General features: G+C 61.0%; 1 long non-coding RNA gene across 1 annotated transcript; it reads right to left on the bottom strand.

Moving 5' to 3' along the window:
* Nucleotides 1-4,311: 4,311 nt before the first annotated feature.
* Nucleotides 4,312-5,593, bottom strand: LOC103904903. Its single transcript, XR_657925.2, has 2 exons — nt 5,376-5,593; nt 4,312-5,178 (listed from the first exon to the last, which is right to left on the bottom strand). It is a non-coding gene; the product is annotated as an uncharacterized LOC103904903 (long non-coding RNA).
* Between the last annotated feature and the right edge of the window lie 33 nt (nt 5,594-5,626).

Here is a 5,626-nt window from a genome sequence, read left to right as displayed (position 1 = left end):
CCCCCGCCGTCACCGGCGGACGTGCAAGCGTTGAAGGCAGCGCAGGTGCTGCCCAGCTGGGGCTCCCACTGGGCTGGCATGATGGAAACGCGCCACAGGCACCAAGCAGGTCACAGGGGACCTGTGGGGCTTTGGGGACAGGCAGCTATGTTTCCGTAGACCCTCAAGCGCTCTCACCCGATATTTCACTAACAGCCTTTCAGTTGCTGCTGTTAATCTCCCTTTTCTGGATCTCTGGAGCCGGGCGCAGCTCTAGTCCCGGCTACCTGGGGATGCTGAATGCAGACATGGGGGTTTGGGCTGGGCTTGACCCAGACACAGCCACAGCAAGTTTCCCCCAAAGCCTGGCAAGTTAGAGTTTAAAATAGTATATATCCAGGGTGAGTCTGTTCTGGAAGAGGAGCAGCACCACGTCCCCAAGGCACCCCTCTCCGACCCGGGAGCATTGCTGGCACCCACCAGCCGAGGAGAAGCAGGTGAGCGAGGGAGCTGGGGATGGGGACAGGCTCAGACCCATCAAGGGTGGCTGTGGGAGCTGAGCAAGCTCAGCTTCATGGCTGTCTGCCCATGGGGTGGCCTGAGACCAGTGTCCTCCTCTATGATGGGTATTTATGGAGCTGGATGGGATCCCTGGAGCCCTTGTGTCTGTGCCCCGGTGGCTGCAGGACACCAGGGCTGTACGAAATCGTGGTCAGACCCTTCCCCTGGCTGCATCCCCGCTCCGGGACCGTGAGCTCCAGGAACCTACGAGAAGGAGCCGCTGACGGGATGTTGCTGGCAGGTTTGGTGGTTGGTGGGAATGGCAGGCAAGGTGGCCTCGTGCTTGGGGTTGCCGGTCACGGCAGTGTGCATGGGCACGGCCAGTTTTCGGCAGCTGCAAGCCCCAGCCCTGGATCGCCCATGGGCTCAGCCCCGGGGAGGTGGGGAGAAGGTGGCAGGCTCACGTCTAAACACAACACGTTCCACAAGCATGTTTGTTAACACAAATTAACATTTTGCAGGGTCTTTGCCAGGAAGATGGGCTTAACGTGTGTGGAGCCTTGAAGGACACGAGAAAGCTGATGCAGCCCATCACCGTGGGCTCTGATCTGGCCTCCCCAGCACTGCTGGGGCAAGGGAAGCTTTATTCCTCTCTGGGGAGCGCATTGCTTAAGTCCTTGTGTACAAATAGAGAAGCAAAGCCCATTAATCCGACCAGGAGGGAAACGATATCATGGTGCTGGGGGAGAAGGGGAGGGCGAGAGGAAACCACCAGAAACCTCCTCGGGTCTGCCTGCCCTCGCCACCCGCGGCTCTGCCCCCGGCTCTGCCCTCCACAACGGGCTCCGGCTTCAGGGTGAGCGGGAGGAAAAAGCAAAATAACAGCCCAGGTCCTTGGGGGATTTCGGGCTTGCAGGGACAGGATGAACAGTCTCAGCCCTGGGAGAGCCGTGGGGTCCCAGGGGAGAGTGGGGGCAGAGCCGAGCAGGGAGGAGTGAGGAGGGGGGACGCCCTGAGTTGCCGAGTGGGGGCAGAGCCGAGCAGGGAGGAGTGGAGGAGGAGGGGGGACGCCCTGAGTTGCCTGGGGCCTGCAGCCTGCATTTTTTCCAGGGATATTTTCTATACGAACCCTATAGACCCCCAGTTCCTCTTCCAACCCACAAGTTTTTCATGCTTTTGCCCATCTCATTCTCTGCCCCATCCTGATGGGGGGGAGTGAGCGAGCGGCTGGGTGGGGGCTTAGCTGCTGGCCAGCGCCATCCCAGCACATTTCCCCAGCGCCTGCAGCTGCAACTGCTTTCTCGGTACCCCATGGTGCTCCGGTTGGCCCTGGGTAAGCTGTGCCCCCCAGGCTGCAGTGCCCAGCGGGAGGGATGCGGAGGGCATTGGGAGCCCTGGCTGGGATAACCAGGAGGTCTGAGGGCTGGAGGGAGGACTGGCCCTGTGGCCAGAGGAGCCGGATCCTGCTCTGCGGCCGGGCTGGCAGCTGCACGCTCCCACATGCGATCGCACAGTCCCCTCTAGTGGATATTTCTCCTGCATCGACACGGCTGTCCTGCCCACGGTGCGCGGGCAGCGCTGGGCTCCAGACCCTGGCCCCAAGCAGTGACCCCGGTGCACCATCTTGCTCCTCTCCCAAAATCGGGCAGGGTGGCCCTGCAGAAGCAAAGCCCCGTCCGGCTGCCACCGTGGGCTGAGCCATCGCTGCCTCCGCTCCTTCCCCTCCTGTGTATTTGGGTGACTCATCCTCCCGCCGTCCCCTGCCCTGGCTCCATCCCACACCACCCGCCACCCTTGCGTCAGGGCTGGCCCCGACCGGCCCCTGCAGCCCTTGCTCTCCCCCTTCACCGGGCTTTGCACAACTCGGAGTTATTTGGGCATCAGCCAACGTGAGAAAGAGCTAACGAATACCCATGCGGTGACAGCTTCCGAGGAATCCAGGCGCGAGCATCGCTTGCTCCCACCCTGTCGGGTCCTGCAAGCTTGGTCCAGCTTGGACCGGGGTGAAGCGGGCTGCTCTTGGGTGAATTCCCTAAGGGATTTGGGTGCTCGCACCCCCACCCCGCTCCCAGCGGCTGAGGGGTTTCACGTGGTGGCTGCGCCGGCTGCCGGGAGGGCACCCAAACCTCCCAGAACTTTTCCAGTGAGTTTGGGCAATGCCCAAATTCAGCCCCCCGCCGAAGGCAGTGCTTACACGTTAGAGACGGCATCTTTGCCTTCGGCATCCTTTCCTCTGTGGTCAGCGGTGCTGCTCTGGCGGGGGCCACCTTCACCCAGCAGCCCCTGGCCATAGAAAAGGTGTGAAGGCTCCCATCGGCACTGGCCCCGAGCGCTCCCCTGTGCTCAGGGCCAGGTCCGGGTCACCACCACCTCCTTCCCCCTCCTCTCCACCTCCGCCTGCCTTGGAAACTGTGCTTGTCACCTGGAAGATACGCGATATCTGCAACCTGAGGCTTTTCAAGGGGAAAAAAAAGGCACGCAGGAGAGCGTGGAGGAGCGGACACAGCTGCAGACCCACAGGTCAGCTGCGTGCCGGCGGTTCGTGATGCTCTGCCAGCCCTCGCCAGGCCAGTGGGGATGCGGTCCCTCTACCTTGCTCCATCCTTTGCTGGGAAACGCGCGGCCCTGTCCCCGGTGCCACCACCATGGCAGCCCCAGCTTGGGGCAGGGCTGGTGTCAAACCCGCTGCCTCTGTCCCTGTGCCGGGGAAAGGACAGCCTCTGCTCCGGGGACCTGGGACCTCCAGTGCTGGGTGAGGGTGGTGGGGAAAGAGAGGCAGCTGGGGCCCAACACGTGCTGCCAGGCTTTGCAGGCAGCCCCAAAAAGCAGCTGCAAGGGCAGGGAGGTGCTTGTTGCCCAAACCAGCCCTGGGGCAGCTTTATGGGCCCCACAGCAGCATCTGGGGGGACGCGCACCCAGTCCAGGCTGTGCTGCTCGAGCTGGCAGCCGAATCGCCCCGTCCCCACGCTGGCTATGAGCCCCTGGGTGTCCTGGCTCCAGCAGGGCTGCACCTCCAGCTCACGGATGCGATCCTGCCTGCACCCCGTGTCGTGTCCTGGAGTCACCGCAGTGCAAGGACCACGCATCCCAGCCCCGGTGCAAATGCCCCGTCCTCCCCGGTGCGCTGGGGCAGGTCACTGCCTCCTGTGGGACACTCCTGACCCCAGCTCAGGCCCAGAAACGCACATCTCGGGCACAAACTATGGCACAGACCAGGTTTTTTCCTTGCTGTAGCATCTAGGCAGGGCCTGAGCTGTGGCAGGATTGGACTCGTCAGTGAACAGGCTAATTGAACCTCCAAGTGCTTGCAACCATCTAATGCAGCACTCTGAGCTGGAAGAGAAAAATCAAGCTGTCTTTTGAGCTGCACGCGGTAGTGAGTTAGTGCTGCACTGAATTACAAGGAAAAAAAACCAAGTCCCATGCTCTGCCCCAGCACCAGTGCTCGTTTCCCCCGTGCTGTGCTGATCCTGGCTACTGTGCTCAGGGCAAGGAGAGCCTGGGATGGGCCACTGCCTGGCTGGAGCATCCCTCCCCGGAGCCCGATCCAGAAATGGGGATTTTCCCAGCCCTGTCAGGATGGTCCTGCAGTCCTCCCTCCCCACCTTTGATCCTGCGTGTCTGGCAGGGCTATGGCATTGCTTACAGCATGCAAGAGCCCGTCAAGCGCAGGGCTCACCCGTGGCACGGCCCCACGGCAGGCAGGGGAAGCCTGTGGCTGGGTGTGGAGCAGCCCACAGCGACGGACAAGGTACAAAATCCCAGGGAGAGCCATCCCATGACAGCTCCAGCCCCTTTTACGGCTTCTGCTCTGCAGCCCAACGGGAGACACACTTTATGGCTTTATTTATTATAAAAGATCTTTAGGAAGCTGATCACTGCCTAAACCCACCCCTATTTCTGCCCACAGGGGCTCTAATGGGGTAATGGCACTGCTGGGGGCTGGTTTCAGGCTTTTTGGACATGGGGACTTGCCCAAGCCCACAGGCGAACCCCCCCCTCTCCCCCCCAGCCCCCACGCAGAGGGCAGAGCCACAGGTGAGAAACTGCAAAACACAAACTCCATTTCTAGGAAGCTGGATGCCAATAAAACCCAGTGTTCATTGCAGTGCTCCTCATTGGCCTCAGTTTTACAGATGTGCATTTAAAAAATAAAACCTCTGTGCATCTTAGCTGGCCACAGAAGGGCTTGATCGTTGAAAGGGCCGATCCGTCGGGCGATGGAGAGCCACCTCCCGGCCCCGAGCTTGGCAGGAGCAAACAGGCCAGCTACCTGCTCGGGATTTCTGTGCATCGAGTCGGAGCCTCATGCATGAGAAACTCCAACTCTGCTTTCAAGTATATTTGGCGTGAAGCCACGCGGTCTCTCCGGCATCACGCATCCCACCAAGAGGGAAAGACCCGCTGGCCCCCAGAGAGCCACGTCCCTCGGGTCCGCCCCAGCCTCGGGGGAAGATGGCTGGTTTGGGCAGCTGCCGTAACAACATGCTGGCTCATTTTGGCTCAAGGATGGGCAGCGAGAAGGCTCCAGAGAGCTTGGGCAACTCACGTTTAAATGGTGCCGCTGGGAAAAAGCCAGCTCGGATCCCATGAGGCCACCCTGGCCGCACCAAGGGGCCAGCAGCCGGTGGGGCTCTGGCAGGGCCAAGGGGTATGTGATACTCAGCAGCCGCAGTGGCTGCCCACGGTGCTCACCTGCTGTCCCAGCTCCCCGCCTGCAAATCCCCGGCCAAGGCAGCTCTTGGCCAGGAGGCTGCATCTCAGGTGGCTGCACATTGCAAGCACCCCTCCCAAATACAGCCCCCAAACCAAACCCACCTCCCGGAGAAGCACACAGTGGTTTAAACAGGGGTATGTGATACTCAGCAGCCGCAGTGGCTGCCCACGGTGCTCACCTGCTGTCCCAGCTCCCCGCCTGCAAATCCCCGGCCAAGGCAGCTCTTGGCCAGGAGGCTGCATCTCAGGTGGCTGCACATTGCAAGCACCCCTCCCAAATACAGCCCCCAAACCAAACCCACCTCCCGGAGAAGCACACAGTGGTTTAAACAGAAAAAAAAAGATGAAAAAAAAAAAAAAAAAAAGATCCTTGTGGTACGTAACTCCCCACCACCGGTCCAGCCACATGCCGTCTTTACACACTCCCCCC

The sequence above is a fragment of the Aptenodytes forsteri genome, unplaced genomic scaffold (assembly GCF_000699145.1).
Source record: "Aptenodytes forsteri isolate BGI_AS27 unplaced genomic scaffold, ASM69914v1 Scaffold55, whole genome shotgun sequence".
Taxonomy (NCBI): domain Eukaryota; kingdom Metazoa; phylum Chordata; class Aves; order Sphenisciformes; family Spheniscidae; genus Aptenodytes; species Aptenodytes forsteri.
Note: the sequence above shows the minus strand (reverse complement) of the source record. Positions and strands in the feature narration are given on the sequence as shown.